The sequence below is a fragment of the Convolutriloba macropyga genome, chromosome 6, assembly GCF_964194025.1.
Source record: "Convolutriloba macropyga chromosome 6, txConMacr16.3, whole genome shotgun sequence".
Lineage (NCBI taxonomy): Eukaryota > Metazoa > Xenacoelomorpha > Acoela > Convolutidae > Convolutriloba > Convolutriloba macropyga.
This window is the reverse complement of record NC_134473.1, coordinates 71107749-71124729: the sequence shown is the minus strand read 5'-3', so window position 1 is coordinate 71124729 and position 16981 is coordinate 71107749. Positions and strand designations below refer to the sequence as shown.

Below are 16981 nucleotides of genomic sequence, written 5' to 3'. Positions count from 1 at the left end.
TTATTAAGAATGTAAGGTCATTATAAATAATGTTAAGATTAATAACATCAATGCAATCTGTTCATTTAGTTTACATTGGTTTATTTAGACTAATTCAATAACATTGTTCGAAAGCACTCGCATAGTAAAGGGCATAATATGAACGAGAAAATCAAGGCTATTAAGTCAATTCGAGTCTATTACTTTAGAGGTTAAATGATAGATTGACATCTAATTAAATATGAAAATATTTAGGAATTAAATATGAAAATATTTAGGATGTCACACAACGCTGCTTTTTGAAAATTTTCAATGAAAATTTTGAAGAATTATTTCCAGATAAATGAGACGAAGTTTAAAGGGAGTGAAAAGCCGCCCAATTGAAAGGGGGTTAAAAGGTAAAGCAATAATGAGAGCAATTAGGTATCAGAGCACATTTGATCTTAAGGTAATATCGGGATTGTTTATGAAAGGGCTGTGAAGAAGTCATATGTTAAAGTTTATCACATGTTAAGGTTAGACAGTTAAGTAGATGTTTCTGCCAATTCAATGGTGTCGTCCATTGGGTTGTCTTCTCGTGCAATTGTCGCGAGGGAATTTCTCGAAGTGTTAAGTTGTTGACTGTTTGTCAAAGACCGTGATCGTGCAAGTGTGCCAAGTTCTTGGGCTGTGAGTACTGTTAATGCATCTTTCCACTTGTGGGCACTCTTTCGCACTGCTTCCTTGTGTTCACTCGCTATAGTGACAACCGGTTTCAGTGGTACTTTCGATTTATCATGAGTCAAAAAGTTCGGTACTAGACGTTTGAAAATTGCGAATCGATGGTATAGATACATGGCTAGAACATGGAGGATGAGATTTCCGATAAAGACAATTAAGGTCAAAGTTAGTGAAAGCTTAATTGGGACGTAGGTTTCAAGCTTATTTGTTAATGTAGGTTTTAGTAGTTTCATTTTGTGAGCAATTGGTTTTGCAATTGCATCAAGTTGTTCTAATTCAATGAATTGTGAGCTTTTTGTTAACTGTTTCTTCACGGTTTTCAACATAGCAACGTTTGCATCGACTTTGGATTCAAAGTAGGGCAATTCTGAGATGTCAGGGATGGCTGAGATGAGATGTTGTAAAGGATCTGGTAGTTTGACTGCTATTCTTTTCGCTGGGATATTTTCGCAACTTTGAAGGTCTGGTCTGATTTTGATGTATTTACTAATTAGTTGAGTGCCGCATTCCAATGTGACAATACATACGTTACATCCTGGGTGCTCAGTACTTCGTGGCAAATTGTCACTTCTGATGCTATATTCTCGAAGTGTGAATGTCTTCGAAGCGGACGTAATGAGCCAGATGCCGTATCCAAGATTAGTAGCCTTTTCTGGTGTAGGAAGTGTTATCTTTTCTGTGTCGCAAACTGTGAGAGCAGTAATTGAGCTATGGAAGTAAAGAGTGGCTAAACAAGACGATTGTCCCAGGTGGGTTTCTATAGTTTCGTGGCATATTTGGTATCTTGATGATCCGAGGCAGTTTGAATATTGTTGTTCAGTTAATACCGTAGTTTCCATCGAATCTTCAGATATAGCCAAGTAAGGGCCTTCAGTAACCCATCTTAAGGCTTCTGAAGAATCTAGTTGTGGCATGGGTATGAGATGAGCCTGGTATACGTTGAATGCTGTCTGGCTTGAGGAGAGAGGGATAGATAATGTTAACAACAGTCCTTCTGTGATAGTTGAAACTTCACTTAATAATTCTGCATCGTAGTACGATAAAAGATCTTGCATCGGTATTGCCAATGTAAGGCGATCGGTGGCATCTTTTTGACTATCGTAAACTGAGTTGAGTATAGCCATTAACGATGACTTTGGGACTAGAGACATAGGTAGACGTTTACTCAATAAAATTGGAATTGAGTTTAGTAGGTTGACTTTGTACGCATACAGAGCTGATCTGTAGCTCTTTATGTCTGCATAGAGGATGGACAAGAGAGACGCTACAGTGTCAAAATTGATATTCAGTTGCTGGTTGGAGAATAACATCTGTGTACAATCTCTCAGCAAATGAAAGTTTTTTTCGATGACTTCAAATTGATCTTCTATGATTTTCCAATTTTCGTTTTGGTTTTTCATAATTTCATTTTGTATCTTCTGGATTTCCTCAAGTTCATTCGAAATGAGAAAAAATTTTTCGTTCGCCTCGCTTTCAACTTCTAGTACATGGTCTGTCAACACAGATGCGTACTCGTTCAATTGGGCAATGTTTTCCGCATTTTTTCTACCTTGGTCCTGACAGTTACCAAAAATTCCGGCAAAACCACAGCTCCCTGAGTTTCCCATGAGAATTCCTCCACCAAATAGTCCTATGCCAGCCATTAATGCGGCTCCAACATGTGCTCCTCTTCTTTTCCGTTCGTTTTCTTCTCCCATCGTTAGAAAGGTAGCGGTTTCTTCTCGCATAGAATCAACTTCTCGTTGGGCTTCAGTTGTTTCGCTTATAGTTTTCTGTAGCATCCAGTTCAAGTTAAAGGGTTCGGTGGTTGAATTGAAATGACTGGAAAAATCTAGGGGGCAGAAAACTGACGGAAGTTTCCACATTTCGGCTAGTTTTGTCAACATTTCCTGGATTGAAGCTCTAGTAGTAAAATTGTATTCTGGGAATGGAACGAGGAATTCGATGTTAACAAACTTTTCAGCCAAAAGGATTTTGCTTTTCTCATTGAACAAAATTCCTTTAGACAAGTAGTCAGTTGATTTTGTTGACTGAATTAGGCATACTTCGCATAAAGTCAAAAGGTAAAGAATTAATCTCATTTTTGTGTAACTGAAATTTAGATTGGATTTGTGTCCCAATGATTATTTTGCAGCTGCGTACTTCCAAAACGTCAAAATTGATTTGTCCCTGGTTATTTGTTCAGTTTGTGTGTTTGAATGATTTAGTTAATTGTTTAACTTTCATAATCTCTTTATTTTGTTGGATCAGTTTATTTGATATTCATTGAGCTTTTCAGATCAAAATGTGTTTCAATGTCACTGTTGACGAGTTTGTTATTACTTGCTGTCCCAATGGCACATATTTTGCAAGGTTCAACATTTGGACTCGAGGCCATGCGCCACAATGTGGGGTTCAAGTTGAAGGAGATCAATTCGATTGGATGTCCTTCATTTATGTTGCCTTAATCATACTCTTGGTTTTGTGCATACTGAGGGGGGCTGTTAGTTGGCTCCTATTCAGAGGTTAAATCAGTGTAGTTTGTGTCTGCATGAGTAAGTGAAGGGAAGAGTTAGTTTCATTGAGACTTAGTGAGTGCTTTACCAATTGTTAGAACTGTTTGTTTTAATGCCTCATTTAATTACTCAGTGTGTGCATGTGCATGTAATGTTTTACCCAACAAAGTTCAATTAAGTGTGTTGTCAGAGTGCGTGAAATAAACAGTTTAGCACGTGTGTTTAAAGCGTTTTGTGTAGATGTTTGTAGCTTTAGTTATCATTGCATGTTAGCATGAATTAAAATTTCATTTCCAGATCAAAATGATTTCTGAATTTTATGATCTGAAATCTAAAGCTGAGGCTTTGTTACGGCCTGTAAAGCGAGTGCAGCCAAAGGAAGTGGAGGTTGGTGTTCCTTCGATCATAAAGACAGCTTGTGAAGTTCTCTGATCGGAATTTAAACGTGAGTTTCCTTATTTAGTACGTTTTGCAGTTGTTGGAGTTTCCTCGAATAATTTGCCTTTTGTACTGTATATTAAATGATTAATGAAATTTTCAGCGCGACCTAGCGAATATAAAGAAGTTTGGGAACATCACTAAGCGTTTCAATTGGCCCGTTGATGAAACGCGGTACGGAAACTTCGGCAAAGACATTTTATTTAACTGTACCTTGAAGGAGGAGTACAAGTGTGATATAGATTACAAGCTGCCCCCAACGTTTGAATTGGCTCCGTGGTCGTTTGGATTTTGCATCCTGGGCGAGGGACCCCAGTTCGTGCCTTGGCATTCCGATTGGGAGGATGCTGCTGATTCTTTTATCACTTTGCACGGGCAAGCCTCAAAATTGTGGATTTTGTTGCCTCCTGGAAAGTTTGCTGCTGAAGTCGTAAGATTGGCCAGAGAGGTTCCAGCACTTATCGATCAGCTGCCAGAGCTTGTGGACCAAGCATATATTGCCGTTCAAGCGCCCGGGGAGACACTTTATCTTCCTTATGGATGGCACCATACAGTTTCGACTTTTGGGGTGCAAAATCAGTTTACGTGTCTTCTTTCTATATCAACATTAATCAGTGAAGAGAGAAAGAAAACTGCTTGGGCTGGTGTGACACAAGGCGCCTTAGGTGTACGAAGAAATCAGCAACGTCAAAAAGGGCCAATCAATTCATGAAGGTATGGTAAGTGAACTTTTCATTTTTTGGCGTTTCTGCAGATTAGTGCAACATGACCAATACTGTTCTCTAACTTGTCCACCAAGGCTAAAGTGCTGGGTATTTTTGCTTAATTAGAACCACCGTGAGCTTAGCTTTATCGGAGTACTATATAATTAGGCATTTTGGGCATTTAAACTTGCAATTTTTTGAAAAAACCCCCGATTTTCAGGCTATTTTTTGGGTCAGATTTCGGTCGACTTTTGGTCTGCACAGTTCGGCCAAAAATGGATTCTGGGGCTATTACAGCTAAATTCCGGTCATGTCGGCTCATTTTGGGGTCTGGTGCAGCGTTTCGTAGTCTCCGAATTCAAAAAAATGGAGATTTTAGCTCATTTTTGGGAGATAGGCAGTGGGTTGCTGTCGAAAGTCGATTTTCTGTGATTTTTGGGCCATAACTTCAAAAATTTTCATTTTTTCTGTTCTGTTTGGGCTTCGATGGGTTGGTATACGTGTTGCCTTTAATACCAGCGCAAAAAATTGCCCGTTTCAGCATCTAATTTTGTGGGGCTACCGTTTGTTTGCGTGCAATTTTCACATTTTTGATGTCCGATTTTTGGAAATTCAGAAGAGAAGTTCTCGTTTCCTATTGGTGCCAGGTAAAAACCCTTTGGTGGGCCCTTTCTAGTGGCATAATGGGGTCGCTGGGCCAAATTTGAGGTCGTTTGCTCTTTTTTTGAAAGTTTGGTTGACTTTTGAACTTTGGCGCTTTTTCATTTTTTGCTGATTTTGCCCAAATTTTTTATTTATAGTTTTTTTGAAAACTAAACTTCAAAACTTGATCAATATTGGAATATAAGCTCCACGTAATGTCTGAAGACGGGTTCGGTAGTTATTTTTTCTCAAAATTTGAAATTCGCTCTTACTTCGTTTTTTCCAATTTTTCCATTTTTCTCGTTTTTTCATTTTTTTCTGCTTTTTGTGATTGTCTTCCTTCATTTGTCATATTTGGTTGGTTACCTGACCTTTTGTGGATAGGTGCGAGGTTGTCTTGCATAGCTCGACGACTGATTTTTTTTTTCACAACAAGATATTTCCTTTTTTTGTGTTTTTGCTTCGTTCGTTCGGCTTCCAAGTTTTCCTCTTTTTTGTATTCTTTTCTCTTTATCTCTTTAATTTCGTTCTTTCGCATCCTTTCTGTTATTGCTCCAATAGCTACTATAATGGAGGTGCGTTTTAGGTGAAAAGTAGGCTTCAGCTTTTTGAGAATTGATGATACACTGTTATTTTTGAGTTCGAAAATGTGTCGCGGATCAAATGGAAGACTGTTTTCTCTTTGAGCTGATCAAGTCCACATCCAATTTTTGGAAAGATTATAGTATCGATTTGATGTTTTAATAACAGATACTTTAAGTTGTGAAGTGTTTGTGACAATGCGTAATATGTCGGTTTCTCAAAGAAGTGTTTTTTTGTGATAAGGTTGAATATAATTTTGTCTTCACGTGGTTCATAATATGACATTACCGCTCCGATTGGAAGTTGTGGACTTTTCTCGGCTATTTGTTTGATTCCCGGGTACTGTCGTGATACGCGTCTGGCGAAGCCTTTTCCCATATGGAAATCAGCTGAGATGGAATGTGCTATAGGGTAAGGTATTCGTAGAATATTGCCTTTGACATAAAATATTTTTTGCCAGTTTTTTGGTGTGAAAGAATTGATAGTTGTTTGTTTGTTGTTTCTTGTTTTTTTCCGTTTCTCTGACGTAGGGGAGGGTTCTGTTTCTGCGTTCCCTTGATATTTCAAAATGCTAGCACGGACTTGGTCTAATTTAACTTCCCGTGAAGTGCCTTCTGAGCTTTTTGCTTTTTGTACAGATTTTTGAATTATTTTTCGTTTTTCGCTTCTCGTTGGTGTTTCGTCTGTATTCAAGACTTCTAATGCTTGTCCGTCTATTGTTGTTGCTCTCCGAGTTGGTGTTTTCCTGTCGGTAGTTGTATATTGCCGTCTAGCGACTTGGTTTGAGAACTGGATTTTTTTCGGAATTTTCGTAGGTTTCAATGGTGATGGTCCATAAACAACGTTTTGTGGTCTTTCCGATTTTCGTTTTTCATACCCCAGTGCTAAGCGATCAGGTTCATTGGTTGCATTATCCTTTTGGTCATCGAGTACATTAGTTCTGGTTATAGGTGGGGGTGATTGGGGTGGTGTTTCATTTTCTGGAGTCGGCGGGTGTTCTACTATTGGTTGTTGCCTGATTTCAGGTGCAGGGTGCTCGGCTCTAGGTGCTGCAGCTGGTGCAATTGGAATTGATAGTGACACTTTCACAGGGTTCTTAGCTGAGGGTGGTTCTGGTGGATGGTTGTTTATGGAAACATCATTAAATGCAAGGTTTTCCAAATATTCGTCAAAGAGTTCTGGCTCTTTTTTGGTATCTCTTCGCGACGGATCGGCTTTGAACTCTGCTGGGTCAATGGTGGCTAAATCGTCTAAATTGTCTGGTCGTTTTATAGGGCGGACTCGAATTCGATGTACACACTGGGTAAAATGTGTGCCCGTTTTTCTTATAATATAGTTCGAGTCAGTTAAGACTTTCTCTACTCTATAAAGTGGTAACCAAACTTGGACTGTCTTTGTGATCGTTTGTTGTTGAGATGTTATTTTTGGATTGAGAAGAAGACAGTATGAATGCAACTGCAGTGGTTTAGCTTCCGCTTTTTTGTCATAATAATATCTGTATCGCTGATAAGATTCTATCAATCGTAATTTGTTTTCTGCGAATTTAGTGATCATGGAGTCCTGTAAAGCATTTACGTAATCAGAGTTGGTTTCAACGGATTCCATTGCTTTCCTGGAAAATCGTATATCCAAAGGTTTGATCGGGTCTCGTCCGTGGAAGATTGAGGATGGGCAACAGCCGATTGAGTGGTGATATGATGTATTATGAATGAAGACTGCGAGAGAGACATATTTGTGCCAGTCATTCCACTGACTGCTTGTATTGATTTTCAGTATTCGTTTCAAAGCAGCGTTGTGTGATCTTTCTACTACCCCGATTGTTTGCGGGTGTTTAAGAGTTGCATGTTTTAATTTTATTTCTAGTAGTTTAGTAAGCTCATGGAAGAGTGACGATGTGAATGTTGTGCCAAGATCACTTAGAATGGTCTCAGGGATGTAACTATGGTTAAAGAAAATTTTCACTAGTTCTCTAGCTACAGTGTCTGCGCTGGCATTTGTTAAAGGTACGGCGAACAAGAACTTTGAAAAAACATCTATGCCACTTAGCACATATTTGTAAACTGGTGAATTGAATGTTCCCACTAAATCTATTTGTAGCATATCACCTGGGTATGACTGTAGTGATGACAAGGGTTGTAAACTCGGTCTGAGATGCTTCTCATTGGCTTTTCGGAGCTGGAGACATGTGAGACAGTTCTTGACTAGGTCTAGTAGTTGTTCTGTGAAGCCTGGGAAATAGAATCTTTGACGGAATTCCTGTATTATTCGGTTTATTCTATTGTGACCTGCTGTACGTGAATTGTGAAGTCGATAAAGTACTTCCTTCCACAAATGCTTTGGTAAACAGTATTGCTCGTACTGTACTTGTCCAACATCGTTATAAAAGAGACGGTAAAGTATTCCTTCTTTCACTATGAGTCGATTTAATTGCTTGTAGTATTTTTTGAGTACTTTTGTTCCGTATGTTACGTCAACTAGGCTTCCATTCATTTTCCACTCAATCACTCTACGGACTTCATCATCTTGCATTTGTTCGTGCTTTAGGTCTAATGGGTCAGTTTTTTGTAATATGTCGTTCAAAGTATCTGCTGGGTTTGTGAATTGTAGCGCATTTATTTGATGTATATGGAATCTTACAAATCCCTTTATCTCGTCAGCTGGTTGGCTTGCTTGACGCTCTAAGTAAGATTCATATAACCCATGCAATTTGAGTTGCTCCTCAAATTCGGTTTGTTGGTTCTTTGGTGTGAAGATTTCATCTATTGTATCAATTGCATTCAGTGTTACATCTGGTGTATCTGCTTTCGTGTCTATTTCAAATTCGCGTATTGGGATTTTGTCGTTCATTTTCAGCGTAAGGCTTGCTGATCTGTCTGTTTCAATTCTAGACAAAAAATCTGCTGCGTAGTTAGCTCTCCCAGGTATATGTGCTATCACTATGTTGAAAGATAGGACTCTGTCCAGGAAGTTCCATAGTGAGGGTGGTATAGTCTTTGATTGGAAAAACTGCGTTAGGCTTTTGTTGTCTGTGAGTACTACAATTGGCTGACTAGCGCCCCAAATGTAATGAGCAAAATGTTCCAATGCAAAATAGAGAGCTAAAAATTCTTTGTAATAAATCGAGAACTTGAGTTGCGCTGTTGTGAACGTTTGGCTTCCAAATGATACCGGTGCATATGTTTTCCTCTCTTTCGATTGTTTTCCTTGGACATAGTCTTCTACCATTAAAACAAATCCGGCTGCATAGTAGCTGGCATCACATAATAAAATGTACTGAAGGTCAGGTCGGGGGAGTCGTAATGTCATGTCGGTTGCTTCGAGTAAATCTTTTTTAATGATTTCAAGTCTTTCATAGTGTTTTTCACTGGGTTGTATTTTTGCGTCTTTTTTGAGCAGTTGGTAGAATGGTATTAATTTTTCACCAAGGTTTGGTATGTAGTTTTTGAAAAATTGTACAAAGCCGATTAGCCTTTTGACTTGTTTTGTTGTCTGTGGCATTTTTATTGTGTTTAGGAATTTTGATATTTTTGCGGCTTCAGGTGAAATTCCGGATGAGTTTATAATGTTTCCAAGGAACTTCATTGACTTGCAGGCTATTTCACATTTCTCTGGTGCTAGTTTCAGTCCAGATCTGCGAATACAGTCGAAAATTTTTCTTAGTGTTGGTAAAAGCTCTTGAAAGTTTGATACCGCACATCCAATATCGTCCATGAATTGTGTACAAACGTCTGCTGCCAAGCAAGGATCAAGGTAATGTCTTATGAAAGAACTAAATCCGGTCACTGATTTGTTGAGGCCTTGTGCCAAACACTTGTATGCATAGGTCCGAGATGAAAAGTTAAACGCTAAAAGTTGTGTTGATAAATCATCTGCCATTTGGACACAGTGATATGCTTGTGAGCAGTCTAGTTTTGTGAAAAGTGTCTTTCCGGCAAAGTGATTAGTTGCATCAGTGATGTTAGAGATTGGAAAATTTGAGTTAAGATAATCGTTTTTTAAAAGGTGATTTATTCTCCGGAGATCAATTAGCAGTCGTAGTTTACCGGATTCCTTTCTGTGAGCAAACAAAGGGCTACTGTATTTCGATTGAGGCAATGTTGTGATGAGGCCATAGTACTGCATCAAGGCTAGTTCCACTTGTAGTTCTTCTCTGAGGTGTACTGGTGTGGGAGGGCCTTGGACGTACATTGGCATGGAATGCTCAGGAGTCAGTTTGATTTTCAGTTCTGTATTGTAACCGACGTCAAATCGATGTTTCGCGAAAATATCACAATATTCAAGTATCAGTATTTCGAGTTCTTCCTTCTGTTCAGGGTTTAAGGCTGATTTGTTCCAAGGGAATCTGCGAAGGAAATTGTGTCGGTCATCAATGTTATTAATTGGGTCTGAGTTTTCCATTTTTCTAAGTTCTTGTAATTTTTTATAAATTTCTAACTGGATTGGTGTCAGCAATTCGGGGTGATCGCATGTTTCTGGCGTCGGGAACCATAGTGAATTGTAGTCTGGAGGAGGTCGCGGCGGTTGCAATTTTCCTTTCTTTTCTGTGTCTTGAATAAGTTGATTGATTTCTGGGATTTCGTTTTCCTTTTCTCTGAACTTAGCGAGTGCTATAAGTTCAGGATCAATTTTGATGAGTTGATCTGCTTGTTCGGGTGTCAATATTGAAAATCTTGCTACTTCTGTACGTTTGTGTAGGGTAATTGGATGATTTGTAATGTTTATTGTTGATACAAACAATTTATTCTGGTCACTAATTGTGCTAAGTGAAGAAGTGAAAGCTAAGTCTGTTTCTCTTTCCAAAATTTCATTCGGTATCAGTACTCCACTGAGGTTTTTGTACTCTTCAGTGCTTTCAGGTGGTGAACATTCTAGAATAGCATGCTGGTTTGGTTGTATCGTTGTATTTTTCGTGAGATAAATTGGTATCTTTTTCTGTCTAACTACTCTTCGTGGTTCGTTTGTCGGCTTTATTTCGTTAATTTGTATGGTCAAGTCTGATAATTGTAGAAATTTACGTGCTGGGCTAATGGTGATGTCATGTTTTTTGAAGAAAGGGTTTCCTAGGATGATTGAGTTTGCCGTCGGTAAAACTAAAAAGGATTCTGTGAATTGTTGATGTGCCATTGTGAATGTTAGTCTTGTTTGTTTGACTACCTTAACGGTTTGGCCGCCTGCCATTTTTACTTGATTCCATTCAGGCGTTTCGTCGGCTATTTTTGTTGTTGGATCGTTTGCTTTAATTTCTTCATAAAATTTGTTGCTTATTACATTTGCACAAGCTCCTGTATCTATTAGTGCTCTCCGAGTTAAAGTCGGGCTAAATTTTAGGTTAATATAAGATAATGTCTGTCCGTTGTTCACTGAGATTTTGTTAAGATGAAGGGTTTTAGTTTGATGGGATTTTTCTGTCGGTTTTTTTGTTTCAGTTCCAATGGGCGGCTTTATTAGTTTTTTGGTTGTCTCGGAAACGGGAATGATGTTCCTCTTGAATTCGTTTTTGATCTCTGTGAGCATTGGTTCGACTTATGGTTAGGGTAACCACAGGTGTAACAAAAGACTTTGGTTGATGGGGTGACTGGAAAATAGGGGGAGTTGGGTAGTCGTACCTCTGCGTGTGTCTGCATCTGTTGGGAATTCATGTTTTGCGGGTTTATGTTGCTCTGAGGATTAAATTGTTGTCTTTGTCTTGGGTGGTAATAACGCGGTTGGTTATTTCTGGGATATGACTGTCCAAAATATCTGGGGTTACCCCGATAATTGAAGTTTCCTCTTGGTTGGAATCGAGGAGTAAAATTCTGGGAGTTTGGCCACTGAGTGTTCTGCATATATGATGAAGAACCTGTTATAGCCATTGTATTGTTCTCTGGACCCCCTCTGTGTGATGATGTCTCCTGATTTTTTATCCTATCATCCATTGAACTTAGTTTTCGTTCCATTGCTTCCTGAGTTGCGTTCAATTTTGATAAGGCGCTAATGAGGTTATCTGATACTGTTGTACATATTTCATTGAATCCGTCCTCCGGGTAATCGTCTTTCCTACATAAGTCTCGAATAGTCATTTGTTGCCGGGCTAATGTGCATAATTCCTGCACTGTTGTATTTGGTGGTTGTTCCATCATTTTTGATCGCAGCCATCCTGGCATAGCTTTTTGGAAAATTCGTTTAACTTGTTCATTTTTGAACTCTTCTTCTGCGTTGATTCGTTCTTGTCGTGCTGCAGTTTCTCTCGCAAATCGTGCCTGTTCCGCTGCGTCAGCTCCATTTGCTAATGGGGCTACAGCTGGCAAGTTTGGTGGTGGATAGGCTCTTTGAGCTGCAGTTTGTAGAGTCACCAGAAAGTTCTCTGGCGTGTCTATTTTTGGATCGAACTTTTTCTGCTCGAGCCTCAGTATATGGACCTCCTGTAATTGTGTGTTGCAGAAATGATCTCTTAACGCTGTCAAACTCAGTTCAACGTCTTGTCGGGTTGCTTCAGGAAGTGTTTGGAAATAGCGTAGAGCATCACCTCTTAAGTGCAATTGTAAGAAGTTTGCTTGTTGTGCATTCGGTATTGCTGCTACTCCAATGAATCCGCGGAAGAGTTGCTCAAACTGGCGAAAGCTTTCTTTTTCTGTCCCGCTGTATGGTTCTACTGTAATTTGTGCATTCGCAGCCATACTTACTTTCTAACCTTATTATTATTTTACAGCACAATATTAGATAAGCTATTGCTTAATGGTTGTTAGGAGCACTATAAATTGGCACTGTCATTGGCGTATATAAACACTTCGAAATGCTCCTTGAGTCTACTGGAGTGGAAGTTTAGTAGAGTAGTTAAGTTGTAATTATTTGGGGTTGAGACTATGATAATAATAAACAGCAATAGCACTTTGAAGGAGAAGACTTCAAAAGGTTGAGTTAATTTTAACTTACAGTCCTTGAGTTCTCGAATTCTCACTTTCCCTTTCTTCACAGTATAACCCAGATAGATTGGCCATCAGACTACCAGTATCACAGAGCATTTGGAGTTGAATACAAGGTTGCCCCATCAACATCAGTTGTGAGGTCCATAGTTTGAATCGGGTACTTCTCGATAATTTTCAAAGTCATCAGGCTGGATAACAATTTTTTCAGAATAAGACTAATTGTGTTCTGATTTTAGCGTTCAGAACTTTTTAAGAATATTTGTTAAGAATATTTGGCGATTTGTTTGATAATTTTTCTAGGAATTACGTAATTCAATTTTGGTGATTGGCAAGATTTTTGGCTGTCTTCCTGCTGTCACCATGTAATATACTTAGTTTCTGTATATCTGTTATGTTATTTTAAATCAAATTCAAAATAAACTTCTATCAAATTTATGTTTTGGTTTTCAATTTTCCTGAAGAGCGGTCTAAGGTCTTCGAACGGTGGGAACTGACAGCCTTAGTTTGAAAACTGCTATATTTTGAACATGAATTAAAGTAACTTTACTTTAGATCACATCTTCTGGGGTATGAATTCTATTCTCTACTTTCAATGATTAGAGGTTCATTTTATTAAGAATGTAAGGTCATTATAAATAATGTTAAGATTAATAACATCAATGCAATCTGTTCATTTAGTTTACATTGGTTTATTTAGACTAATTCAATAACATTGTTCGAAAGCACTCGCATAGTAAAGGGCATAATATGAACGAGAAAATCAAGGCTATTAAGTCAATTCGAGTCTATTACTTTAGAGGTTAAATGATAGATTGACATCTAATTAAATATGAAAATATTTAGGAATTAAATATGAAAATATTTAGGATGTCACAGTAGTGGAGTTACAAAAACACATTTAGAAGAAGTTGGTCATAATCAAACGATGGAAAGAGGAAATAGGGCGCTAGAAAATTGGTATTAGCCATCAGAACAAAAGGTCGTATGTGTTGATGATGCATCAATTCAAGATGGCAAAAGCCAATATTAGAAAAGTTGAAACTCTTCCCGCCAAAAAAGTGGGAACTTGACTGCGTCCAAATAACACGTGTAAAACAGTAACTCTCCGATAAAAGAGACTGAACATAATTTTATCTTACCGAATTTACATTACTAGAAATGTGTTCTCTACACTTAGAGTACAGAATGTATTCGAAGGCAGTTAGAGAAACCGGGAAATTTCTCAGGCACATTTTCATATTCAACTGTAGACAGAGCAAAGTCATTGGGCACAACATTACATCACTTAATATACAACAGAACAACGTAAAACCCTTAATAAACAACAATTAACATGAAACCATAATCTACAACAGAATTAGAAGACTTGCTCAAAGACGGAGCGAAAAAATTATTCGAGTGATTTGCTGTATCACAATAATTTCAAGACTACTCCTCACCTAAGAACATGACAGGTGCAAAACTTAACTGCAAGTTAATTGCCTCAGGTATGGAAAAACTTCATTTTCATTGAAAAGATGGCATTTTACAAAAACAGCCACTTATCCTTAAAATCTTGAATGCTAGCCTAAAACTGTTAGCAGTTTCTAACTTCTTCGGTTGATGTAGAGTTACTGAGCAGTAAAAGGAGGGTCAATTACGCCTACGTTTTTCCTTCTTCACTAACTATCTTGATAAAGAGTTGCCTATGCAAGCATGCAAATATAACGAAAAGGAAGAACCAACTGCACATTGTTCATTGCAAGTTCTCAGAAGATTCTTCTTTGATTGACAATTATGCTGAAGAAACCAGCGTTCTTCTACCTGATATTGCGCTTCGCGTTCCGATTTAGTTAAATCGGGGGTAGCAAACGTTTCATTGTTGGCTGTCAAAGATTTCAATTGATTCAATTTCTTGAAGTCAAGCCTCTTCAGCATGCTTTTGAACGTTAGTAGTAGGAGTAGCAAGCAGCTAGCACCTTGACCGATTGTCACTATTGTTTTAATATCAACTCATCTTTTAACTTGACACAACTGATTTCACATTCCTGACTAAAATGAGTCCTCTTAGTTACTAGTGGGCTTCGTCGTACGCTGTTTGGCTGATTTCATGTTTCATTTATCAACATTTCATTTTCATTGGTTAGACTGTCGGCTAATACACATGTCTGCAAAGCAATTGACGGTTTTACCGGAAACTGAATTATCGGGAGTGCCTTTCTCTTACAACCTAGTAGGCAATAGTTTTCGTCCTCAAAAGAAATAAAAATGAACAAGAACCAACAGCTACCAGTGATTCCTAGGACCTCAAAACCCCTACTAGTGCTACTTGTGGACTAAAAATAAACTGAATCGCTTGAATAAACTGTTGTTTGATTAGAGAGGCTCTGAAGAACTTAAACTTTGATAGTTTGAAGAGGTGCAGCAATAATAAACATAGCCGGCAGATTGCCGGAAAATAGCCTCCGTTGACGCGCTAGACGCACATTGGGATTGAAACAGAAAAGGAAAGACAGGCCAAAAAAGAAATTTATTCTTTTCATGTCATATTGTGATTAAGAATCTGTATGGGTTATTGCTGCCTATAATAGCTGCTCTCAAAAAACCTTCATTTAGTGATACTTATTAGCTTGACCTTATCTCTTTGAATTAAAGTAAAAAAAGTCAAAAAAAAAGTGGAGAAGTCATTTTCGAGAGTGAGGTAAGTCACGTGTGAATTAAAACTTAATCACACGAATGAACGAAAAAAACTCGCTCCACAGAGAGTGAAAAATGACGTCACACACGCAATTCAGTTAAAATTGCATAAACGAATGAAAAAAAAAAAACAGATTTGAAGTGGTTCTGACGTCATATGGTCGTAACAAAATCTTGAAGACGAAAAAAAACATAGCCGGAAGAATTCCGGAAACGACTCGAAGAGTCGTCTTCGTGAAAGAATTGCCTTTTAAATCACTGGTTCCTACTACATTGACTACTAAAAAGAAAAAAAGATCAGTCAAAACATGAGGACAGCCCTTAAACCCAACTGAACTAAAAAATTATGTTACTCATATTTACAAAACCAAACTTTTTGTACGCAATTGAAAACATCAAAGTACGCGAGCAGCAAAAGTCCAGCCATGTTAGGCTCCCAAAACCTCATTTTGGAAAAAAAAATTGAATACTGCAAAAATGCTTAAAAAATTAATCTATTTCCGTAAGTTCTCCGTAATCGAAGCACTATTCTATATAAAAACAGTAATCAATTGGTAACTAATTAACTTTGTCGCTTTAACAATAGACATTAGTTGTCAATTTAAAACAAATCACTAGGAACGCGATAACACTAAACAATGGCCAAAAAAATAATCACATCGAAAATAATCATAACAAAGACTAACGAGACAGAATACTCGAACGCAAAAATAACCCAGCCCTAAAAATTTTCGCTCAAAAGCCGGTAATGTTCAAAACTTGCATAAGTGAAGCTAACAAAAACTCAATGACATATGTTAAATAAAATCAATTGCAAACAAAAACTTTGAAAAATTCAAAGGAAAAAGACAAAAAACAAAAAATTGATAAATTTCATGTTAATTAAGGCAAGCTAAATACAACTATAGTTTTAAGGAGAATGTTGGAAAGAAACATGCTAGATAATGGAGAATACATACATTGTGAAGAAGGAAACAACTAATTCGCACTTTCTGAAAAATCAAAAAACTAAAATGGAAACTCTAAAAATCAAATAGAAAACAAAGCGTATTTAAAAACTGTAAAAGGTACATATATTTTTTGTTATTGAGCAATAGATGCTGAAGAATATTACATAACTATTTTCCTGTCTCACTAAGAAGTGAAAACAGCTCAATTGCGAAACAGAAAAAATCAAAATATGGTAAAAATTTTCACTGAATTTCAAAGAATTTCGCCAACAACATTTCAACTAGCAAAAAAACGAAACCAATAAAACCGACAGTGCACCTAAAGTCTTGTTATTGGGGCCAGATGGACGAAAAACGGCTAAAAACTGTCATCTATATACTCCAATCTCTCAAAAACTCTTTTCCAAGTAAAAAAAAGTCATTCAATAAACGCAGCGCATGAACAAAAAACTTCTCTCACTCAGAAAAAGCTAGTTCACATGGCGATTTTACTCACTTTCACTATTAGGGCAAAACGCCGCCTGAACAAATAGTACTTCCGGTTAAAAAAACCTTAAGAAAACCAATGCTCTTCTTCGAGTCGTAAAAAAACCAAGGGAAGGCCAATAATAGCCTCAGCTATCGCTTCGCAGCTATTAACAACAACAATCGCCCGCCTCCCCAAGGCTACCCAATCAAGTATTGCCTGTCAGGAGATCCGTCAGCCGATTAACATCTACGAGTTCCAACCTTTTTTCACGAAAACAAGTTTGAAACTTCATTGTGAGGACATCCTTCAAACAATCTTTTTACAGCCAAATAATTCATTTGAGAGTTGATTCAATTGATAAGTTTACAAAACTTGAACCAATTTTAAAATTAGATATTGAGCAGAAAAAAAATAGTTGCAA

At 37.7% G+C, this 16981-nt stretch overlaps 2 protein-coding genes across 2 annotated transcripts in view; one reads left to right on the top strand and one right to left on the bottom strand.

The window, feature by feature from the left end:
* The window catches only part of LOC142340586 (glutathione synthetase-like), a 494803-nt gene that overhangs the window by 398978 nt on the left and 78844 nt on the right, over positions 1 to 16981 (top strand). The gene's annotated exons all lie outside the window — the stretch shown is intronic.
* LOC142340582 (transportin-2-like) overlaps positions 1 to 16981 on the bottom strand; it is a 53414-nt gene that overhangs the window by 35215 nt on the left and 1218 nt on the right. The window lies entirely within an intron of this gene.